The 26,050-nt window shown below is 45.7% G+C and overlaps 1 protein-coding gene across 1 annotated transcript in view; it reads left to right on the forward strand.

The window, feature by feature from the left end:
• The window catches only part of LOC120057069 (autism susceptibility gene 2 protein-like), a 744,428-nt gene that overhangs the window by 677,080 nt on the left and 41,298 nt on the right, over nucleotides 1-26,050 (forward strand). The window lies entirely within an intron of this gene.

A 26,050-nucleotide genomic window follows, 5' to 3' on the forward strand; every position in this document is an offset into this window, starting at 1 on the left:
GTAACAAAAATAGAACTGTTTGGCCATAATCACCATCATTATGCTTGGAGTAAAAAGGGGGAGGCTTGCAAGCCGAAGAACACCATCCCAAACGTGAAGCACGGGGGTGGCATCATCATGTTGTGGGGGTGCTTTGCTGCAGGAGAGACTGGTGCGCTTCACAAAATAGATGGCATCATGGGGATGGAAAATTATGTGGATATATTGAAGCAACATCTCAAGACATCAGTCAGGAAGTTAAAGCTTTGTCGCAAATGGGTCTTCCAAATGGACAATGACCCCAAGCATACTTCCAAAGTTGTGGCAAAATGGCTTAAGGACAACAAAGTCAAGGTATTGGAGTGGCCATCATAAAGCCCTGACCTCAATCCTATAGAAAATCTGTGGGCAGAATTGAAAAACCGTTTGTGAGCAAGGAGACCTACAAACCTGACTAAGTTACACCAGCTCTGTCAGGAGGAATGGGCCAAAATTCACCCAACTTATTGTGGGAAGCTTGTGGAAGGCTACCCGAAACGTTTGACCCAAGTTAAACAATTTAAAGGCAATGCTACCAAATACTAATTGAGTGTATGTAAACTTCTGACCCACTGGGAATGGGATGAAAGAAATAAAAGCTGAAATATGTCATTGTATGTCACTCTACTATTATTCTGACATTTCAATTTTTTTAAATAAAGTGGTGATCCTAACTGACCTAAGACAGGGAATTTTTACTAGGATTAAATGTCAGGAAAGTTTTAATGTATTTGGCTGAGGTGTTTGTAAACTTCCAACTTCAACTGTAGCTCTCGTATCGAGAAATGTCAGTGCTCTTGACATTCTTCATGTATTTCCACACAATAAGAGAGTAAAGCAGTGTTCACCTTGGCCTGACCTTGGCCCGGGCTGCAGTGAGAGAACAGCAGTAATGACTGGATAATGAGCCACCTGGATCAGGCTATAGAGTCCAGGCCAGACCCTGACCCCATTGCCCCTCTCAGGCTCTCTCAGGACCTCTTATTGAAGAGCTTCCACCACCCCAGCTCAGCCCCCCGTATAAACAGTTAGCATGCCACACACACGCACGCACGCACGCAGGCACGCATACACACAGGTACTTAGTACTGACCTTTAGTGTGGGAGGGAGGCAGCAGCCCCCCCTCCCCCTTGTCTATAACCAGGCTCCCAAGGGCCTCTTCTGTCAGGTGCCAGAGAAGACATAAGTAAACACTTGTTTGGATTGACACAGGGCCCTGGCATTGATCGGCAGCCATAAAAACCTGCAGTAGGTAGAAAAAAAGGAGAGACAGTGTGTTGCTGAGAGAACTGTGGAGTGTAGAGAATCTACTCTCTCCTCTCAAATAGACTGGCCATTGTAGTGAGTGGACAGGGCAGGCCTCTTACTGTCCTTCACTCCTGAGAAGGCCTCTTGAGCTCTCCTATGAAGCAGCAAAGAGTCTCTTGAGAAGCAAAGAGTCTCCTATGAAGCAGCAAAGAGTCTCTTGAGAAGCAAAGAGTCTCCTATGAAGCAGCAAAGAGTCTCCTATGAAGCAGCAAAGAGTCTCCTATGAAGCAGCAAAGAGTCTCCTATGAAGCAGCAAAGAGTCTCTTGAGAAGCAAAGAGTCTCCTATGAAGCAGCAAAGAGTCTCTTGAGAAGCAAAGAGTCTCCTATGAAGCAGCAAAGAGTAGAGAAAGAGAGAGAGAGAGAGAGAGAGAATGGAATGGTGGTGGGTGTTGATAGGGGGTGGTCTGCTCTGTAGCTACATTAGTCCAATGATGGCTATCAGTGCTGAGAGGGGGTGATAACAGGCCTCAGTGCTCCTGGTCCTGGGGGTTTCATTATCCAACAGTCATCTCAGGGGGAAGGTGGGACGAAGGGATGGGGGCCGCTGTAGTACCTTATAGCGTCCTATCCTAACTTTCTTTAACTGTGGTTGAAATAGCAGAACAGAGCCAATATGTCTTCCTCTAATATACTCCCACCAACGTGCTTTTAAACCAGTGTGATTGTTTGTTTAGTGCTCTGAGGGTTCAGCCATAGAAGGCCTCTGGAGGACATATTATACATAGCTGGATCAAGAGTGGTTTAATTCCTACTTCACTCAGGGAAATGGAGCAGGCTGATTTACATAAAGCCCACAAGGCTCATCAGTATGGACGACACGTAGCCTACACATCTCGCCCAGCAACCAGGGTGTGTATTCACATGTGTGCATGCTTACGTGCGTGCGTGTGTTCAACCACCCAGGAGGCTAATATTAATGAGCTACATCAAGAAGATGACATCACACAGGCAGCCCTGTCTAGCTCAACAGAAAGCCCAAGCCAATGTAAACTCAGCAAAAAAGAAATGTCCCTTTTTCAGGACCCTGTCTTTCAAAGATAATTCGTAAGATTCCAAATAACTTCACAGATCTTCATTGTAAAGGGTTTAAACACTGTTTCCCATGCTTGTTCAATGAACCATAAACAATTCATGAACATGCACCTGTGGAACGGTTGTTAAGACACTAACAGCTTATAGAGGGTAGGCAATTAAGGTCACAGTTATGAAAACTTAGGACACTAAAGAGGCCTTTCTACTGACTCTGAAAAACACTAAAGAAAGAATGTGTGAACATTCCTTAGGCATGCTGCAAGGAGGCATGAGGACTGCAGATGTGGCCTGGGCAATAAATTGCAATGTCCGTACTGTGAGACATCTAAGACAGCGCTACAGGGAGACAGGGCAGACAGCTGATCGTCCTCGCAGTGGCAGACCATGTGTCACAACACCTGCACAGGATCGGTACATCCGAACATCACACCTGCGGGACAAGTACAGGATGGCAACAACAACTGCCCGAGTTACACCAGGAATGCACAATCCCTCCATCAGTGCTCAGACTGTCTGCAATAGGCTGAGAGAGGCTGGACTGAGGGCTTGTAGGCCTGTTGTAAGGCAGGTCCTCACCAGACATCACCGGCAATGCCTATGGGCACAAACCCACCGTCGCTGGACCAGACAGGACTGGCAAAAAGTGCTCTTCACTGACGAGTCACGGTTTTGTCTCACCAGGGGTGATGGTCGGATTCGCGTTTATCATCGAAGGAATGAGCGTTACACCGGGGCCTGTACTCTGGAGTGGCATCGATTTGGAGGTGGAGGGTCCATCATGGTCTGGGGCGGGGTGTCACAGCATCATCGGACTGGGCTTGTTGTCGTTGCAAGCAATCTCAACGCTGTGTGTTACAGGGAAGACATCTTCCTCCCTCATATGTTACCCTTCCTGCAGGCTCATCCTGACATGACCCTCCAGCATGACAATGCCACCAGCCATACTGCTCGTTCTGTGAGCGATTTCCTGCAGGACAGGAATGTCAGTGTTTTGCCATGGCCAGCGAAGAGCCCGGATCTCAATCCCATTGAGCACAACTGGAACCTGTTGGATCGGAGGGTGAGTGCTAGAGCCATTCCCTCCAGAAATGTCTGGGATCTTGCAGGTGCCTTGGTGGAAGATTGGGGTAACATCTTACAGCAAGAACTGCCAAATCTGGTGCAGTCCATGAGGAGGAGATGCACTGCAATATTTAAGGCAGCTGGGGGCCACACCAGATACTGACTGTTACTTTTGATTTTGACCCCCCTGCCTTTGTTCAGGGACACATTATTCCATTTCTGTTAGTCACATGTCTGTCGAACTTTTTCAGTTTATGTCTCAGTTGTTGAATCTTGTTATGTTCATACAAATATTTACACATGTTAAGTTTGCTGAAAATAAACGCAGTTGACAGTGAGAGGACTTTTTTTTTTTTTGCTGAGTTTATATACTCTACATGACCAAAAGTATGTGGAGACCTGCTCGTCGAACATCTCACTCCAAAATCATGGGCATTAATATGAAGTTGGTGTCCCACCCTCCCCCCCTTGCTGCTATAACAGTCTCCACTCTTCTGGGAAGGCTTTCCATTAGACAAGAGCATTAGTGAGGTCAGGCACTGATGTTGGGCGATTAGGCCTGGCTTGCAGTCGGCGTTCCAATTCATCCCAAAGGTGTTCGATGAGGTTGAGGTCAGGGTTCTGTGCAGGCCAGTCAAGTTCTTCCACACCGATCTCAACAAACCACTTCTGTATGGACCTCGCTTTGTGCACGGGGACATTGTCATGCTGAAAAAGGAAAGGACCTTCCTCAAACTGTTGCCACAAAGTTGGAAGCACAAAATCGTCTAGAATGTCATTGTATGTTGTAGCATTCATACTTCCCTTCTCTGTAACTAAGGGGCCTAGCCCGATCCATGAAAAACAGCCCCAGACCATTATTCCTCCTCCTCCACCAAGGTCCCAGACCACCATGAACTATGCATTCAGGCAGGTAGCGTTCTCCTGGCATCCGCCTAACCCAGATTCAACTGAGGACAGACGATTTTTACACGCTACGCACTTCAGCACTCGCAGTCTTGTTCTGTGAGCTTGTGTGGCCTACCACTTCACGGCTGAGACGTTGTTGCTCCTAGACTTTTCCACTTCACAATAACAGCACTTACAGTTGACCGGGGCAGAAATTGGATGAAGTGACCTGTTGGAAAGGTGGCATCCTATGACGTTGCCATGTTGAAAGTCTCTGAGTAAGGCCATTCTACTACCAATGTTTTCTTTGGAGATTGCATGGCTGTGTGCTCTATTTACACAGGTGTGATTTGCTACGGGTGTGGATGAAATTGCCAAATCCACTAATTTGAAGGGGTGTCCACATACTTTTGTATATATAGTGTACATTTTCAGAACTACTATTTTTTTTTACGCATATTTAGATAAGAAAAATGAGTAGTGTGGTTTTGCTTTATGCCGATGATAAAAGGGTTGTTACCTTCCAGGAAGGAGTACAAATGTCCCATTTGAGTATGTGCTCGTGCAGTACGCAGCAGGCTAGTGCGTCGGCAGTATGGTAATAGATGATGGATGCACTGATCCCACTCATTATTATCAGTCATGAAGTTGCTCCTACTACAGGGCGGCAGTCACCTTCATCTCTCCCTGAGTAGTACATCAGCAGGCAGGCAGCTAGCTACCATACTGAAATAACAAGCCCTGAGAGAGGGGAGAGAGAGAGAGGGGAGAGAGAGTGAGAGAGAGTGAGAGAGCGTGAGAGAGGGAGAGATAGATAGAAGAGGGGGAGTGGTAGAGACAAAGATGGGCCATGCTCCACCCCACACACACACACACACTGGCTGATGATGTATATACTTTGTTAGTGTGGTATTTCCCTCTCTCCCCCTTTGTCTCTCTACCCTCCTCTCTCGCTCTCTTTCTCTCTCTGAGATGAAGGCCTCATCAGAGAGCCAGGTCTTAGGCTGAGGGAAGGGTTTCATTTTGCCTCATTACAGGAGCCACTAGAGGATTATTGGGCTTCAAAGCTTCTTGATTGCATTATCAGGCTTTAGTTTGTTGGAACACAGGGCTAATCTGGCCTTCCGTTGTGAAGGAGGGGCGTTGGCCACATAGCAACACAGTGGAGTGACGCTCCCAGTGATGTCATCTGGCATCATCTGGCACAGCAGAGATAGAGGACATGATTTACCTTTGTGATTGGCTACTACGTCCTGAAAAATATATGGTGGTCGATGCATGTGTATTTTACCTACACTGGGGGGTTTACCTACAGTACACCAGGGGGCTCATTCTGGTATCACAGCCAACCCAAACAGGTTTTCTAGTCTACCCCTTTAGGAGCCCAGTGGGACGGCAAGTTCCTTTATACATATTTAACCAGACCTCCTCACGGATGACTTCACCCCAGAATGAGTTGAAATTTAAGGGAAGCAGGCAGGCAGAGAGTGATATCGCTGCTCCCACAGGCATCCCATGGATGCATTCAGTGTTTATTTTTCAGATTTGTATATGAGCATGAATGGTCTCCTATTCTGAAAGAAGATGGCTTTGGGGGAACACTGAAGGAGAGACCATGGTACTTTTTGGGGGGGCAAATCATGAAGATATTTGAAAGCTAATTCAGATCAGAAGGAAATTATGGAAAATTGGTTCACTGCAATGTACTGTACATGTATATGAAGTATTTGCTCATGTGGGATTTTAAGAGAGAACCTATAAACTAGCACCCATTACATAACCTATTTTTGGCTGGAGGTAATGTTTGTTAAAACATGTAAAGGTGTGTTCCTGAGTGAGGCATCAGGGATCCCCCGCAGCTCTGCTGTAGTCAGATGAATTGTTAATGCTAAAAGAATCCATGTTTTCTTTTAAATGCTGTGTAGAGAGCTCAGCCTGGTTGAATATAAGTAGCTGCTACATTTTTCAAGCCCATGCCAAGTATATCCTTCAATTTAACATGAGCTTTTAATCCTACGAGTGCTAAATTGCTTTTTAATGCCGGGGATCAACGTCTTTTCAGAAGTAACTGGTGAAAAATGCATCAGATATGCAGAGCAAATCAGATAGGAAACTTCTCAGGGTTAGAGGAGCAAAGCAACACCCCCATAGCAAAGTGGAGAGAAACCAAGATGTTGTTTTGACACCTCATTCACCTCCTGGGTCTCAAGAGGACCCCCTCTAGCAGTAAATGTGTGTGTGTGCGTGCACGCGTGTGTGTGTTCACGCAAGCATTTACGTGTGTGTAGCTTCATAAGCGAATTCATTAGCAGTGTCAGGTACTACTGTACTGTACTCACCAAAGCATTAGTTGAACCACAGCATGAGTCAAAGATAGGTGTTACAGTCATGTAAAACTCCCTTGTACTGTACTGTACACTCTGGGTCACTGAGGTCATAACTCCAACAGTGCGTGACTGAGAGCCCTTATTCTAATCTAATATCATTAGGCCTGGGTGGGAGTTGGCAGGCTCCCTCGCCATTGGTCCAATCCAAAATACTTCCTGAAGGGCAGCCAACAGCGTTCCTCCATCACACAACAATGTGGTCATCAGAGCACACTAATCAGTCCACGCCAGAGAGGACCACAAAGACGTGTGTGTGACCCCTTTTCCCTCGCCCAGAACTATGCCAGCGGCATCGTCTGTGAACAGCCTCAATTTAACGGGCTGTAACGTGCCTAACTCCCATTTGTTTGGATTTCCCCAGTGGCTGATTTCTTTATAGCAGCAGCAGTTTCCCCAGTAGCTGTCTATGGGCCTTAATGGAGGACAATCCAAAGATTTTCTCACAACAAACTGTCACAGGAGGAGCTGAACAGAGGAAGGAACGCAATACCCCGGAGACTTTGTTTTTTTACCCCTTTTTCTCCCCAATTTCATGGTATCCAATTGGTAGTTACAGTCTTGTCTCATCGCTCGGGAAAGGCGAAGGTCGAGAGCCGTGCGTCCTGCGAAACACAATCCAACCAAGCCGCACTCCGTCTTGACACAATGCCCACTTAACCCGGAAGCCAGCCATGTCGGACCGTGTCAGCGTGCACTGCGCCCAGCCCGCAACAGGAGTCGCTAGTGCACGATGGGACAAGGACATCCCAATTGTGCGCCGCACCATGAGTCTCCCTGTCGCGGCCGGCTGCGACAGAGCCTGGACTCGAACCCAGAATCTCTAGTGGCACAGCTAGCACTGCGATGCAGTGCCTTAGACCACTGCGCCACTCGGGAGGCTCCCAGAGACCTTGTTGTGTTGTTGCAATGGCTTTAAGCTGCTGCTGCTACTGCTGCTGCTGCTACTACTACTACTGCTGCTACTACTGCTGTTGCTACTGCTGCTGCTACTGCTGCTGCTGCTGCTTCTGCTACCGCTGCTGCTACTGCTGCTGCTACTGCTGCTGCTGCTACTGCTGCTACTACTGCTGCTACTACTGCTGCTGCTACTGCTGCTGCTACTGCTGCTACTACTGCTGCTGCTACTGCTGCTGCTGCTACTACTGCGACTGCTTCTGCTTCTGCTACTGCTGCTACTACTTCTGCTGCTACTGCTGCTGCTGCTGCTGCTACTGCTGCTGCTGCTGCTGCTGCTGCTGCTACTGCTGCTACTACTGCTGCTACTACTGCTGCTGCTGCTACTGCTGCTGCTGCTACTACTGCTTCTGCTTCTGCTACTGCTGCTACTACTTCTGCTGTTACTGCTGCTGCTACTGCTGCTACTGCTGCTGCTGCTGCTACTGCTGCTGCTGCTACTGCTGCTGCTACTGCTGCTGCTACTGCTACTGCTTCTGCTTCTGCTACTGCTGCTACTACTGCTTCTGCTACTGCTGCTACTACTGCTGCTGCTTCTGTTGCTGCTGTTACTGCTACTACTACTGCTACTACTGCTTCTGCTTCTGCTACTGCTGCTACTACTGCTGCTGCTACTGCTGCTACTATTGCTACTGCTGCTGCTGCTACTGCTGCTACTACTGCTGCTGATACTGCTGCTGCTGCTGCTACTACTGCTACTACTACTGCTGCTACTGCTGCTGCTGCTGCTGCTGCTTCTGCTACTACTTCTGCTGCTACTACTTCTGCTGTTACTGCTGCTGCTGCTGCTGCTACTGCTGCTGCTACTGCTGCTGCTGCTACTGCTGCTGCTACTGCTGCTGCTACTGCTTCTGCTTCTGCTACTGCTGCTACTACTGCTTCTGCCTCTGCTACTGCTGCTACTACTGCTGCTGCTGCTGCTGCTACTGCTGCTGCTTCTGCTACTGCTGCTGCTGCTACTACTGCTGCTGCTACTGCTGCTGCTGCTACTGCTGTTGCTACTGCTGCTGCTGCTGCTGCTGCTGCTGCTACTACTGCTGCTGCTACCGCTGCTGCTGCTGCTACTCTGCTACTGCTGCTACTACTGCTGATGCTACTGCTTCTGCTGCTGCTTCTGCTGCTGCTGCTGCTGCTACTACTGCTGCTACTACTGCTGCTGCTACTACTGCTGCTGCTGCTACTACTGCTGCTGCTACTACTGCTGCTACTACTGCTGCTGCTACTACTACTGCTGCTGCTACTACTGCTTCTGCTTCTGCTACTGCTGCTACTACTGCTACTGCTTCTGCTACTGCTGCTGCTGCTGCTGCTGCTGCTGCTGCTGCTTCTGCTACTGGTGATACTACTGCTGCTGCTACTGCTGCTACTATTGCTACTGCTGCTGCTGCTACTGCTGCTACTACTGCTGCTGATACTGCTGCTGCTGCTGCTGCTGCTACTACTGCTACTGCTTCTGCTATTGCTGCTACTACTGCTGATGCTACTACTGCTGCTGCTGCTGCTACTACTGCTGCTGCTACTGCTACTGCTACTGCTACTGCTGCTACTACTGCTGCTGCTACTGCTGCTACTATTGCTACTACTACTGCTGCTACTACTGCTGCTGCTACTGCTGCTGCTGCTGCTGCCGTTACTGCTGCTACTACTGCTTCTGCTTCTGCTACTGCTGCTGCTGCTGCTACTACTGCTTCTGCTGTTACTACTGCTGCTGCTACTGCTGCTGCTGCTACTGCTGCTACTACTGCTGCTGCTACTGCTGCTGCTGCTGCTACTGCTGCTATTGCTACTACTGCTACTGCTGCTGTTACTACTGCTGCTACTACTGCTGCTGCTACTGCTGCTGCTGCTACTACTACTGCTACTGTTGCTGCTACTACTGCTACTGCTGCTGCTACTGCTGCTACTGCTGCTGGGGTGAGGGGATTGGACGACTGGGTGTTTTCCTCTGCATGCATGTAAACTGGGCATCTACGTCAATACTGTCATAACCACCAGTCTTCTCCTAAATCATAAAGTGAAAAATTTTTTGTATTTTTTATATACAGAAATGTGATGTCCTCAGTAATAGCAGTATCCCACTGCAAGACAATAAGTGCTCCAGGAAAACATCATACTCTTTCTCTCTTTCAGATGGTACTGTCTATGTTTATCTTCCATGTAGTCCTAACCATGAGGTTAGACAACCCATCAAATCTCCCTGTGTGTTATTGCATGATATAACATCCTGTGATATTATTATTGGTCCCAGCCAGCTCCCTGCTGGGCCTGGTTGGCCTGGTGGGCCTGCTAGTCTCCTCTGTGTCTCTCTGTCTTAGCCACCGTCAAATCGGCCTGGCACCCCAACCCGGCTGCTTTATTAAGTTTCCTGGAAGGATTATCCCCGAGCTCACTCATTTTATATTTTCTCCTGATGCGGGGCTTTGGGGTGATAGCGTGTGTGTGCGTGTGTGCATGCTAGTGTACGTGCTTACGTGCGTGCCTTCGCTAGGGTGTGCAGCTGTGTGTGTGTGTGTGTGTGTGTGTGAGATGGTGCAGCTGTTTGGTCTCTCCCTGGGCGAGTGGACGGAGCAATGCAGGCTGTCCCTGTTTGCCAGTGTGAAATCCTCTTACAGCCCCTGTCTGTCTCTGTTGGGCCAGGCGCGTGCAGCAGCAGTCCCAGATCCTCTTGTGGAGGCCGTGTTAGTAAGCAGAGTGCATGTTAAGCCCGGCTGAGACAGACACTGATGATTGGGCTTAGTGCTAAGTGATGTACTGCTTGGTTCTCCGTGCGCGGCGCCAACCCTCATCCCAGCCCTACTGAGACCTGGGCCTTGACAGACAGACATATGCACGTATACAACCCTCTCTCACAGTGGGCAGGCATCACGCCCTGCTAGTGTCAGGGGCTATCTTGGCAGACTGGATGGCAAAACACTAATACGTGCTCTCAAATTCACGCACATCCTCTCCTATGCCCACTCCTCTCCACGGGTACTTTCAAATGCAAATCAGGACATAAACAGTATCTCATTTAACACAGTTAACACTCACACCAACATACACACTTGTACAAATGGACATACATACACAAACATACACACACTCAGAGAGAGCAGAGAGAGAACATACTGACTGTGTCTGTTCCTTGGGAGCTTCCACTCAAATAACCCCAATGTGGTGAATGTCCTGCTCTCTCTCAGCCACTCTATCAGCCATCCAGCCAGGCAGTGAGTGGGTCTCAGACTCACAATGTGGACATTTAGGTCTCCAGCTGGCGTGGTGTGAGTTTGTGGAGGAAAGCATGGAATGCAGGCCTGCCTGGCCCACAGGGCCCGCGGTCTGCCAGATGGAGGCCCCTCTCAAAGGCATCTCTATTACCGCTCCGAGCCCCAGACAACCAGGCCTTATGTCACAGTCACAGCGGAGGGCATGGAGAGGGCTGAAGAGGCCAGAGTGCCAACACGACGCTCCCTCATGGAAATGTACCGGCAGACACCACACACACTCCCATTGATCCCAATTGATGGTGCTTGATAGAAATGAGTATCAGTTGTATTTTAATATTTAGTACTTTTACATATTTATTACATTATATTTTATTCTGTGGAGAATATGCCATCATTAGGGCTAATAGTTTTTCCTGGCTGTGTGACTTGACCAAACCTGTGACATCATACTGTACCTGGTGAACTGTAAATGAATTTGAAAGAGGAAATGACATCATTTGAAACCAGCCATAGACATGATAATGCCAGCAAGAATGGCCGCCATGTATTTCCCACCATGTTGGTTGTTTCCTGCAGCTCGCCTCACGCCTGCCCTCACATTGATAGTGACAGATAAAGCCCCTGTGATCTTGTGGAGCGTCAGGCTCTAGCTGGCTGCCTGATTACCATCCCCACTGATAACACCGCATGTTAATCATTGTAAACATGGTGTTGTCTCCGCCAGGGCTTTGACACACTTAGCTTATCTCTAATTGTTTTAATTGCTACTAGCATTTAACGAGATCGTCCCCTAGATTTGCAAAAGCCCAAAGCCCAGAGACTAACTGGGTACACAGAGGAGGAACACAGTGTTTATGTTTCCTCAGATCTATGGTTCTGTGATGGGGTGTACGCTCGCTCATCCTAACCCTTTCTGCCTTGGCGTTAATGAAAGGCAGCGTCGGGCCAAAGCACACATCCAATGAGAGGGTCTGGAGATGAGATGAGGCTCATGAAATATTTAAATGAGGAGGGCTTTAAAGTGGAGACTCCCTGCTTGTCCACATACCTCCCTAGGCCCTGCCCCTCTAACATCCCACCATGTAAATCACTACAAGGGGCTCTGGTGGGGGGGACTGCATGTCTGTCTGCCACAAGACATTTTGCGGATTAAATCTCTCCCTCTTGTCTCTAACCTCCTCAAAACACACACACATACTCTTTCTGTTTCCCATGTTCTTTCATTACCGTAGGGGAAGGTTGGGGTGGAGGGGATATCCTACCCCTTAATCGGGGGATTTTGACATGTTAAAATCTTCATGTTAAAATCTCTCCCCTTTCCCTTCTTTCTCCTCCCCCTTCCCCCCCAGCAAGGTGGCTACAGTAGGCAGAACAAGGCCCTTATTTAGTTCAGTCCCTGTGAAATGCAATTAGAAACCCCTCCAGGGCCAGCAGGAGCCTGGGCTGAGAAGTCAGGAGGGAGGGAGCGGGAGAGGGAGAGGGAGCGGGAGAGGGAGTGGGAGAGGGAGTGGGAGAGGGAGAGGGAGAGGGAGAGAGAGAGAGTCAACATGGAAGTCACACATACACCCAGGTAGTGAGCGGGCAAACAGGCCCAACCCCCACTCTTACACTCGCCCAAGCCAACAGCATGTACCAGATGCTCAGCAGGCTCTGCTCACACTTACTGGCCTGAGGCCAAACCACGACCAACAACATTGGACACTTTATGGAACAAAAAGCCTTCATTATATCATCCTGGAATATCCAAGGCCTGAGGTCATCTGCCTTTGGCCTAAAGAGCAGGAACCCGGACTTCACCAAAGAAATCGGTAATGCAGACATTGTCATCCTGCAAGAAACATGGTATAGAGGAGACGGACCCACTGGTTGCCCTCTAGGTTACAGAGAGCTGGTAGTCCCATCCACCAAACTACCAGGTGTGAAACAGGGAAGGGACTCAGGGGGAATGCTAATTTGGTATAGAGCAGACCTAACTCACTCCATTAAATTAATCAAAACAGGAACATTTTACATTTGGCTAGAAATTCAAAAGGAAATTATCTTAACAGAGAAAAATGTCCTCCTGTGTGCTACCTATATCCCCCCACTAGAATCCCCATACTTTAATGAAGACAGCTTCTCCATCCTGGAGGGGGAAATCAATCATTTCCAGGCCCAGGGACATGTATTAGTCTGTGGCGACCTAAATGCCAGAACTGGACACGAACCTGACACCCTCAGCACACAGGGGGACAAACACCTGCCTGCAGGTGACAGCATTCCCTCCCCCATATGCCCCCCTAGGCACAACTATGACAACATAACCAACAAAAACGGGTCACAACTCCTGCAGCTCTGTCGCACGCTGGGTATGTACATAGTCAATGGTAGGCTTCGAGGGGACTCCTATGGTAGGTACACCTATAGCTCATCTCTTGGCAGTAGCACTGTAGACTACTTTATCACTGACCTCAACCCAGAGTCTCTCAGAGCGTTCACAGTCAGCCCACTGACACCCCTATCAGATCACAGCAAAATTACAGTCTACTTGAACAGAGCAATACTCAATCATGAGGCATCAAAGCCAAAGGAACTGAGTAACATTAAGAAATGCTATAGATGGAAGGAATGCAGTTTGGAAACCTACCAAAAAACAATTAGGCAACAGCAAATCCAATCCCTTTTAGACAACTTCCTGGGTAAAACGTTCCACTGCAATAGTAGTAGTAGTAGTAGTAAACTTGGCAGTAGAAAATCTTAACAGTATATTTGACCTCTCAGCTTCCCTATCAAATCTAAAAATCTCAAATAGAAAACCGAAGAAAATGAACAACAATGACAAATGGTTTGATGAAGAATGCAAAAATCTAAGAAATAAATTGAGAAACCTGTCCAACCAAAAACATAGAGACCCGGAAAACCTGAGTCTACGCCTTCACTATGGTGAATCACTAAAACAATACAGAAATACACTACGGAAAAAGAAGGAACAGCATGTCAGAAATCAGCTCGATGTAATTGAAGAATCCATAGACTCTAACCAATTCTGGGAAAATTGGAAAACACTAAACAAACAACAACACGAAGAATTATCTATCCAAAATGGAGATGTATGGGTAAACCACTTCTCCAATCTTTTTGGCTCTATAACAAAGAATAAAGAGCAAAAACATATACATGATCAAATACAAATCCTAGAATCAACTATTAAAGACTACCAGAACCCACTGGATTCTCCAATTACCTTGAATGAGTTACAGGACAAAATAAAAACCCTCCAACCCAAAAAGGCCTGTGGTGTTGATGGTATCCTTAATGAAATGATCAAATATACAGACAACAAATTCCAATTGGCTATACTAAAACTCTTTAACATCGTCCTTAGCTCTGGCATCTTCCCCAATATTTGGAACCAAGGACTGATCACCCCAATCCACAAAAGTGGAGACAAATTTGACCCCAATAACTACCGTGGAATATGCGTCAGCAGCAACCTTGGTAAAATACTCTGCATTATAATTAACAGCAGACTCGTACATTTCCTCAATGAACACAATGTACTGAGCAAATGTCAAATTGGCTTTTTACCAAATTACCGTACAACAGACCATGTATTCACCCTACACACCCTAATTGACAACCAAACAAACCAAAACAAAGGCAAAGTCTTCTCATGCTTTGTTGATTTCAAAAAAGCCTTCGACTCAATTTGGCATGAGGGTCTGCTATACAAATTGATGGAAAGTGGTGTTGGGGGTAAAACATACGACATTATAAAATCCATGTACACAAACAACAAATGTGCGGTTAAAATTGGCAAAAAACACACACATTTCTTCACACAGGGTCGTGGGGTGAGACAGGGATGCAGCTTAAGCCCCACCCTCTTCAACATATATATCAACGAATTGGCGCGGGCACTAGAACAGTCTGCAGCACCCGGTCTCACCCTACTAGAATCCGAAGTCAAATGTCTACTGTTTGCTGATGATCTGGTGCTTCTGTCACCAACCAAGGAGGGCCTACAGCAGCACCTAGATCTTCTGCACAGATTCTGTCAGACCTGGGCCCTGACAGTAAATCTCAGTAAGACCAAAATAATGGTGTTCCAAAAAAGGTCCAGTCGCCAGGACCACAAATTCCATCTAGACACCGTTGCCCTAGAGCACACAAAAAACTATACATACCTCGGCCTAAACATCAGCACCACAGGTAACTTCCACAAAGCTGTGAACGATCTGAGAGACAAGGCAAGAAGGGCATTCTATGCCATCAAAAGGAACATAAATTTCAACATACCAATTAGGATCTGGCTAAAAATACTTGAATCAGTCATAGAGCCCATTGCCCTTTATGGTTGTGAGGTCTGGGGTCCGCTTACCAACCAAGATTTCACAAAATGGGGAAAACACCAAATTGAGACTGCATGCAGAATTCTGCAAAAATATCCTCCGTGTACAACGTAGAACACCAAATAATGCATGCAGAGCAGAATTAGGCCGATACCCACTAATTATCAAAATCCAGAAAAGAGCCGTTAAATTCTACAACCACCTAAAAGGAAGCGATTCCCAAACCTTCCATAACAAAGCCATCACCTACAGAGAGATGAACCTGGAGAAGAGTCCCCTAAGCAAGCTGGTCCTAGGGCTCTGTTCACAAACACAAACACACCCCACAGAGCCCCAGGACAACAGCACAATTAGACCCAACCAAATCATGAGAAAACAAAAAGATAATTACTTGACACATTGGAAAGAATTAACAAAAAAACAGAGCAAACTAGAATGCTATTTGGCCCTAAACAGAGAGTACACAGTGGCAGAATACCTGACCACTGTGACTGACCCAAACTTAAGGAAAGCTTTGACTATGTACAGACTCAGTGAGCATAGCCCTGCTATTGAGAAAGGCCGTCGTAGGCAGACATGGCTCTCAAGAGAAGACAGGCTATGTGCACACTGCCCACAAAATGAGGTGGAAACTGAGCTGCACTTCCTAACCTCCTGCCCAATGTATGACCATATTAGAGACACATATTTCCCTCAGATTACACAGATCCACAAAGAATTCGAAAACAAATCCAATTTTGATAAACTCCCATATCTACTGGGTGAAATTCCACAGTGTGCCATCACAGCAGCAAGATTTGTGACCTGTTGCCACAAGAAAAGGGCAACCAGTGAAGAACAAACACCATTGTAAATACAACCCATATTTATGCTTATTTATTTTAACTTGTGTGCTTTAACCATTCGTACATTGTTACAACACTGTATATATATAATATGACATTTGTAATGTCTTTATTGTTTTGAAACTTCTGTATGTGTAATGTTTACTGTTAATTTATATTGTTTGTTTCACCTTTGTGTATTATCTACCTCACTTGCTTTGGCAATGTTAACACGTTTCCCATGCCAATAAAGCCCCTTGAATTGAATTGAATTGAGAGTCCTCCCTGGTGTCTGTCAGCCTGCTGGCTTTTGAAGTCTGGGGCCATCTTATGTCCCCCTAGAGACCCTATCATCAGAGCCCCACTCTTGAGCAGTTCAACATGACCCTGGAGTGGCTGGCTGGGCTGAGATCTGGAGGAAAGTAGGGAGGGACAGAGAGGGAGGAGAGGTTTGGGCAGTGGGCTGTCTCAGTGTGTGCTGGTGATTTCCTCCCGTGATTCCTCTTAAAGACGCAGCGGGGCAATTTCTCTCCCCCTCCATTTCCCCTCCCTCCCTCCTCTGGCTGTCTGGCTATTTTCTTTCTGTCTCTCTTCTCTCTGTCACTCTCTCCTCCTCCTGTTTCTCTTCCTATTCTTCCTCTCCCCTTCTTTCCTCACTCCCAGTGCAGTGCAAGAAAGTAACAAAGGGAAAAATATAATCCTAGCCAAAGTAGCTCTGGGTTGGAATTATGTCGAGCCTCGTGGGGGGTTTCTGGAGAAAGCAGTTCTTTGGTTGCTGATGTCTGCCGTGCCTCATTGACTGTGGAGACTTATGTGCAGATTAGTGAGGGAAATGAAAGCTACGATTTGACATTCAGTGTCTTTTTATGTAGGGGTTTGTCTGGGGTGCATGGCTCCACTGCAATACTTCAGAGAGAACTGGAATCATATTGGAATATTGAGATGATTTTCCTCCTTTTCCATTGTGAGACAGCTGAAAGCTATTGCCTGGTTTTTAACAGGGAATCCTCAAGAAAACCAACCTCAATATTACTTCAAACCAGATTAAACCAGTATCTGGACCGGCTTCATATGAAATAATTTGATCAGAAGGATAGGCTGTCGTTGTATCAACTTTTGCATGCTATACTGTAGTTCTTATGACATTTACAGTCTGACTTGATGTTAGCCAGAACACTCTCTAATCATTCACCAACTCAAAGGAACGTTTACAACACAGGGAAACACACACAGTCTAGTGTGTGTGAGTCCGTGTGCTGATGTTTGTGTTACATATGCGTGTTTGTTTGTGTGCGTGTGTATTCGCAAATGTGTGTTTGTGTGTGTGGTTTTGCACTGCTGCAGTAGAGTGGTACTCTCTGTTGGTCTGCTGGATGGGGAGGGAGTGATTGACTGGCCTGAAATGACCCGTGGCATGGCGGCCCGGTGCTCTGTGGCATGTCTATAATTTAAACAAAAGGGCCTCCCTCCCATTCCCGGTTCTACTCTGACTGGAAAAAAGGGGGGAAATGCATTAAGGATGTAACCCAAGCGTTTGAGGAGGGAAGGTTAAACCAATTTTCTTGTCCTGGTTGGTTTTGAAAGGGGAGTCCCTAGGAAGGGGACAGGGCAGCGGACTGATGGCTCTAGGTCCAGGCAGTAGAGTGGCTCTGCTCATGCTGACAGAGCAGTGCTATGTCAACTCTCAGTAATTACTGGCCTCCTAGATGGAGATGATGTCTAACATTATTCATCCACATTTGCCTAGTGGTCCAACCGACGGCCCAGCCTGTGCTGATTCCTGAAAGCAGACAGGTAGAGGTAGCATCCAGATAACCAGATAAAACTAGTTGCTCTACAGGCTTTTTACTTTACACCAGGAATAAATACTTTCCGCCTCTCTCTCAGTGACAAAAGATGTGAGTTTCATGTCTCTCAAGGAAACATATTACCGTTGAGGAAAAACGACCAGCTTCTTTTGAATTCCCGTTGTCCTAGTTTATCAGACAGATGCTTCCATCCCTCTGTCTTGTTTATCTCTCTTCCTTTTCAAAACCACCAATCCCTCTTGTGTGATAAAGGCAGGTTTAAATAAGTATGAAGGATGTGCGAAATATGGCTTGTCTTTTTGTCATTCATATTTACAGGTTTGATATTCACAGGCATGTCTCTCACAATGCAGAGGAACCAGTCAGGTCCCTAAACCATTCAGCCTCCCAGAGAAGTATATTATATGACTAAACCATTCAGCCTCCCAGCCAAGTATATTATATGACTTGTGTCTGCAATATACACAGGGAAGAAGTGAATGTTGTTTGTTACCTCTCCCTGGGGTTCTGTCTCCTACTCTTGGTCTGGCCTTTCTTCCCTTTCAATGCTCACAGGCCTGTCGTTTTTCATTCAGATCTTATTCAGAGAGAGAGAGAGAGAGAGAGAGAGAGAGAGAGAGAGAGAGAGAGAGAGAGAGAGAGAGAGAGAGAGAGAGAGAGAGAGAGAGAGAGAGAGAGAGAGAGAGAGAGAGAGAGAGAGAGAGAGAGAGAGAGAGAGAGAGAGAGAGAGAGAGAGAGAGAGAGAGAGAGAGAGAGAGAGAGAGAGAGAGAGAGAGAGAGAGAGAGAGAGAGAGAGAGAGAGAGAGAGAGAGAGAGAGAGAGAGAGAGAGAGAGAGAGAGACATCTCCCGGGTGATGAGTGACAGATTAATATATGTCTGGCTACGTGTCTGAGGAATTGGGAAGAAAAGCGCTGTCAGAGCTGCTTGTCGGGAGGGGGCGAGATTAGAAGCAGTTGTCATTGGCAGGCTAGTGCAGACTTAGTGCAGACTCAGGCTCACTGAGATAAGGCTGGATGTAATGACTGTAAAAAGGATCCTGACCTCGCCTTCAAAAGGCACAGAAAAGAGATGATATATAGATGATTTTTGATTAATTTGATGTGTGTGTATGTACGTGTCTGTGCATGTGTTTGATGATAGGATGTTCCATGGCATATGGGGTAGTCTCCCTATATTTGCAGTCGGATAGAATATCAGGCATGCTATGGTGCAAATAATTAATATATTTTTAAGTGTTTGCTTCAACATGTGCTTATGAAAATTCATCACTCCAGACAACGCTTTTCCACTGCTCCAGAGTCCAATGGCGGCGAGCTTTACACCACTCCAGCCGGTGCTTGGCATTGCGCATGGTAATCTTAGGCTTGTGTGCGGCTGCTCGGCCATGGAAACCCATTTCATGAAGCTCTTGACTAACAGTTCTTGTGCTGAAGTTGCTTCCAGAGGCAGTTTGGAACTCGGTAGTGAGTGTTGCAACCGAGGACAGACGATGTTTATGCGCTACACGCTTCAGCACTCGGTGGTCTCGTTCTGTGAGCTTGTGTGGCCTGTCATTTCGCGGATGAGCCGTTGTTGTTCCTAGATGTTTCCACTTCACAATAACAGCACTTACAGTTGACCGGGGCAGATCTATTAGGGCAGAAATTTGACAAACTGACTTGTTGGAAAGGTGGCATCCTATGACGGTGCCACGTTGAAAGTCACTCAGCTCTTCAGTAGGATCATTCTACAGCCAATGTTTGTCTATGGAGATTGCATGGCTGGGTGTTCGATTTTATACACCTGTACAAAACGTGTCTGGCTGGAATAGCCAAATCCACTCATTTGAATGGGTGTCCACATACTACTGTATATATAGTGTATATATCTGCTATTCTCCTCATAATGTTTCTACCATTTCTGAATGTCATTGAGACACTTTTCCTTTCATTGCCTCACCTCGTCCTCCTCATCCACCCTGAATAGACTACTGGAAGTCGTGAGTCCTACAAATGCGCCAGACAGTCAGACACAACGGATGTGAATTCAATAAGAGCTCTTAAAGTATTACATGCACAGCACTCATGTTACACTTATCAGAAAATATTTGAAATGAGAGGATATTTTCCGTAATGGCAAGAAGGCTCATGAAAAAGAGAGCCGGTCTCCTGTGATTGCAATCTAGGAAAATAAAGTTCCTGTGAAATTAAACCGCCATTGCGGAGGAAGAATAAAAATTGCTTCTTGACGCTTTGAAGCGAAGGATCAAGGCCAAAAAAAAGGAATAAAAGATGTAAAAACGTCAGCGGAGGAGAGATGGCTGATGGTCTATAGACAGAACTTACAGGCACAGACACCAATTACTGGCATGCATAACATAACTCCAGACGTTATGTTTGATCTCCGCTCTCCATTCTCTGGCAACGGCATCAAGTGCTTTTCCATAGCAAAGTGACACTTTATATTATTTTCTTGGCTACGACATGCAGGGCTTTTTTTCTTCTTCTTTCTGTTTGTCTCTGTCAGCGTTTCGTTTGAATTTAAAATCATGTGCAGTGAGAGATCCGGACGTAGATTGTCTGGTGGTTGAGCTGTAATCACAGACCTGAGGTTTCTCCTAAATCTGATAATGACCGTTTAGGACTGAGAACGCTGATTTGTTGATGGCTGCTATTCCTTAGACTTGTGCGACAACAAGCAGCCATTTTTGTTGGTGGCAGACAATGGTATAAATATACAGTGTATCTTCTTACAACTAGCCATGAAACAGATTTAAAACAACATGACTAAAATCTCTATGTTTCATCACTGTCTACACACCTTTATTTTAACAACAAAATAATACAATGACATGGGAGGTCTTGCAATTACAATGTAATAACCCAGTATTTATATAACTAATTTGAAACATAATTTGTCGAGTTTGTTTTTAGCATTTGGAATAAGCTTGTGCTCACATAGGCTCACGTACACTATACTTTTTTACTTCTCTTCTTCCCAATGTTCAAGCTGCTTGGTGTTCAAAGCACATACTTGTCAACATGGCTTCATCATCTATTGAACATGGGCCGACTGATGGCTAAGACTGGCCCCCTAACCCAATGGACACTTTGTATTGGAGATCAAGGAGGGCCCCTAACCCAATGAACGCTTTGTATTGGAGAGCTGTGTTCTTTTCAGGGTCATTGTGTGATCAGGTTTAGCTCTCTGGGGCCTTGGGGCCCGGCATTATGGCTTTGACTGGTCTTCTTGGGCCTCAGCCAGCCACGTCTCCCTGCTGATAGTCATCTATCTGATAGTCATCTCATCTGTTTGGCCATGAGATCCAGTGTCCTGATAGATAGAACACTAAGAGCACATACAACACTGCCATTCAGAGCTGGGGGCTATCGCTCTCTCTCATTTTCTATCTCTCTGTTTCAATCTCTTTTCCTCTCTGTCGGTCTGTCCATCTGTGTCTGTCTTTCTCTCCCTCTCTTCTTCTCTCTCCAGCACAGAGGGTAGAGGGATGTTTTAGCACCCAGCAGCAAGGAGTTAAGTCTGTTTTCTGCTCTGTGGGGGCTGGGCGCTGTAGGGAGAGAGAAAGAGATCCTATCCTCCCTGTAATGTGACTCCATTGTTGATCCATTGACTACCCAGGCAGTGGGCTAATGCTGATTAGCCAAGGCTATAGTACCCTGGGTTTTCGTGCGATTAAAGTTATTTTCCAGGAACGCCCAGCATTAGCTGAAGATTGCAAGATTGTTTTGGTCTGGAGTCTTCATTGGGCCACCAGATTAGTGAGATGGATCAAATAAAAAGAGGGGTACTCTCTCAATTTCAATTCAATTCCAATTTAAGGGCTTTATTGGTATGGGAAACATATGTTAACATTGCCAAAGCAAGTGAAGTAGATAATAAACTAAAGTGAAATAAACAATACAAATGAACAGTAAACATTACACTCACAGAAGTTCCAAAAGATTAAAGACATTTCAAATGACATATTATGTCTATATACAGTGTTGTAACGATGTGCAAATAGTTAAAGTACAAAAGGGAAAATAAATAAACATAAATATGGGTTGTATTTACAATGGTGTTTGTTCTTCACTGGTTGCCCATTTCTTGTGGCAACAGGTCACAAATCTTTCTGCTGTGATGGCACACCGTGTTATTTCACCCAGTAGAAATGGGAGTTTATGAAAATTGGGTTTGTTTTCAAATTCTTTGTAGATCTGTGTAATCTGAGGGAAATATGTGTCTCTAATATGGTCATACATTGGGCATGAGGTTAGGAAGTGCAGCTCAGTTTCCACCTCATTTTGTGGGCAATGTGGACATAGCCTGTCTTCTCTTGAGAGCCAGGTCTGCCTACGGCGACCTTTCTCAATAGCAAGGCTATGCTCACTGAGTCTGTACATAGTCAAAGCTTTCCTTGAGTTTGGGTCAGTCACAGTGGTCATGTATTCTGTGTAATTTCTGTTTAGGGCCAAATAGCATTTTTAGTTTTCTCTGTTTTTTTGTTAATTCTTTCCAATGTGTCGAGTAATGTCTTTTTGTTTTCACATGATATGGTTGGGTCTAATTGTGTTGTTTTCCTGGGGCTCTGTGGGGTCTGTTTCTGTTTGTGAACAGAGCCCCAGGACCAGCTTGCTTAGGGGACTATTTTCCAGGTTCATCTCTCTGTAGGTGATGGCTTTGTTATTGAAGGTTTGAGAATCGCTTCCTTTTAGGTGGTTGTAGAATTTAACGTCTCTTTTCTGGATTTTGATAATTAGCAGGTATCGGCCTAATTCTGCTCTTCATGCATTATTTTGTGTTTTACGTTGTACACGGGGGATATTTTTGCACAATTCTGCATGTAGGGTCTCAATTTGGTGTTTGTCCCATTTTGTGAATTCTTGGTTGGTGAGCAGACCCCAGACCTCACAACCATAAAGGACAATGAGTTCTATAACTTATTCAAGTATTTTTAGCCAGATTATAATTGGTATGTCCAATTTTATGTTCCTTCTTGCCTTGTCTCTCAGCTCGTTCACAGCTTTGTGGAAGTTACCTGTGGCGCTGATGTTTAGGCTGAGGTATGTATAGTTTTTTGTGTGCTCTAGGGCAACGGTGTCTAGATGGAATTTGTATTTGTGGTCCTGGCGACTGGACCTTTTTTGGAACACCATTATTTTTGTCTTACTGAGATTTAGTGTCAGGGCCCAGGTCTGACAGAATCTGTGCAGAAGATCTAGGTGCTGCTGTAGGCACTCCTTGGTTGGTGACAGAAGCACCAGATCATCAGCAAACAGTAGACATTTGACTTCAGATTCTAGTAGGGTGAGGCCAGGTGCTGCAGACTGTTCTAGTGCCCTCGCCAATTCGTTGATATATGTGTTGAAGAGGATGGGGCTTAAGCTGCATCCATGTCTTACCACATGGCCCTGTGGAAGGAAATGTGTGTTTTTTGCCAATTTTAACCGCACACTTGTTGTTTGTGTACATGGATTTTATAATGTTGTATGTTTTTCCCCCAACACCACTTTCCATCAATGTTGTCTCTCTCTCAATCAATCTTTCGCCTTACAAGCAAACCAGTACCATCATTAACATGCTTAATAATAGGACAAGTGTCCACAAAAGCTGATGATCCTCTTACAATACAGATGGTTTTAACATGAGAAAACCACTACAAACCTGATCATAGTACCATGTTTCAGGGAGGGACATTGGTGGGCTTTTCGATGTCTGCGTTTGAGCCCTGGATCGAGCTTGATTAAGTGGGCACCATTGGTGAGCATGGCTGGATCACTATCTCACCATGGTTGACCTAGTTGCAGGTGTGAGTGTGTTACCCCCCCTCTAGGACAGTAGAGTGGTGGTTATTTCAACAGGAAGAGAGTGGCTGTGAGCTCTGAGGAGGTGCACTGCTGCTTATAAAGAGCGTTTTGTTTTCCTCCCCTCGCATTGGCAGCACCCTACTGGGAAATTCATTAGCCGCTGACATCATCTCACTCTGTCGACAGTGAAAGAATATCATTCTAGTCTCAGGCCCTCCCTCTGTCCCTCCCTCCCTCCTCTCTCTCTCTCTCTCTCTCTCGCTGCCTCTTGCTCTCACCCTCTCTCTCGTTCTGGAACTGCCAAGCAGTTTTCTCTGAGCCTCATTCAAGCAAAATAAAACACACTCATGCACGCCTGTCCCAAGAAGAGCGGCGTCTTTGGAACCAAGTATTTGGACCCTCAGAAGCAGAAAACACAGGTGTGTTTGTGTTCGGAAGAGAAGTAGAGTTTGAGGTTGAACCAAGTCAGGTTAGAATCAGGAAGTGGGAGGACCCAACCATCAAACGAGGACCACTGAGGCAGCCGTTGGATGAATGGGAGTTTGTCTGATGCTTGGAGCGATGAGAGGCTCTGTGGTGACAGAACCGTCAGCAACCACAGGACATAAGCTTTAACCAGCTGGAAATATAATGGAAGCGGAGTCCCATTTTGGCTCAAGGTGATTCTAAATGTGATTTTGTCTCCCTCTTTGCTACATAGGAAATTGGTCTGCGCTTTGTTGGATTTTGCTGCTCTGTAGGAGCGAGCTGGCGACTCCCGCTGGTGTCTGTGGACACAGCCTCTTTACGCGTCCTGATACGCAGTCTCCCAAGGATCTTGCCTATTCGAACCTCGCATATCTTCAATACGAGAATATTGCGAGATAGATTTGTATCCCACTCTGAACTGGAGACAAAACGCACTTAACGGGATTTAGCGACCTAGAGCTGTTGCTGATGCTTTTTCTGCCAAGACACATGGCTTCCTTTGTCCGAGAGGCACCGTAGCTTTGTAAGAGCTTCTCGTATCTCGTTGGAATTTTATTGGAAACGGATTCTCTTTTCGCATGGATGTCATCGATTTAAACGGAGTTGAATTCGCCGCCTATTTGTGGATTACATTATTTTGATAAGCAGAATGTGAAACGGGGCCATATTTACTACACAGCGAAAGTGATATCTTAACTAATATTTTCCTTCTTGCCAGTTTCGCCACATCAAAGGTATGCGCGTCGCTTTTCTTTATTCACGTCTACCTTATTATAAATGATTTGGTTATTAGCTTATAGTTTACGTCCTATTAACGACGAATTATGTGTAGGCCTATTATCAGTATGTACTATGTTTATTGAATATAATAAAACGTGTAGGAGAATATCTGTGGTTATTGCAGCATTGTTTTGTGTAATCTAGCTTTTCCTACTCACGTCATTATAAATTGATAATAACGTAAGTGCTTAATATTGCTATGGGCATTCATGGATATGAAGAAAAAAATCGTAATTTTGAATGGCGTTGGCCTATATCTGGATATTTGTTGTGTGCAGAAGGGAAATATCCAAACTGAATATGCTTCAATCAAGTCTGTCTATTTCAATCTGCAGTAATATTCTTTGATAGGTTACTGACGTTTCATTTTTAGAATTAGGAGATTAAATAATATTTTGTGGAGAGAAAAATATTCTGCTTTCCATGCACCTAGACATTTTAATTTGGATGAATAGCTACACTGAAATGCCTGTCTCTTACCTTGGAATTGCCTGAACCCTAAGCAAATTAATATGGAAATGTTTTCTGGCTCAAGCAAGATCGTCTCATGTGCGAATTGAAAATAATTGATAGGCGTTAGTTATTGGGATATGTGACATTTGCGCAAATGTCATACCATTATTATTGGACCCCGTGCCACTGTCCATTTGCCGAAAAGGTGTGAAGAGTCTTCATTGTCTGTGATAAAATCTTCGGAATTGTTTTGAATTAGGCTCATTGTCATTTTCACTTTACTAGGACTGATATCTAATATTTAAAACAGCATCTTTCAATAGTCATCTGGTTTTATACTTCTCTGCAACAAAAAGTGAAATGCTTTGAAAGTGACATTTAAAACCAATGGTTCAATGTGTTGTTATTTCCTAGTAGGCCTAGGCTCAGCCTTGCCACGCACACACTGGTAGGGATTGTAACATGTCGATCTTTCACTTTATTAGTGGGATTGAATTAGCCAATGCCTTTTTGACACCGCAATGTCACCTAAATAGGCTTTCATTATCTAATACTGTGTAAATGCTTAGCACTGAATGTTTGCACAATAACACAGCAATGTTAATTTGCGCTCTGCCACACTGGGCTCGACATGGAATGGGTGAGGGTTAGCGCTGTCATGTTATTACATGGACCAACAGTGCCATCAAGTGGCCGCGATGTGCTGCAGTGCGGAATGTTTCGCTCCCTTCAGCTGGCGGTT

The sequence above is a fragment of the Salvelinus namaycush genome, chromosome 12 (genome assembly GCF_016432855.1).
Source record: "Salvelinus namaycush isolate Seneca chromosome 12, SaNama_1.0, whole genome shotgun sequence".
Lineage (NCBI taxonomy): Eukaryota > Metazoa > Chordata > Actinopteri > Salmoniformes > Salmonidae > Salvelinus > Salvelinus namaycush.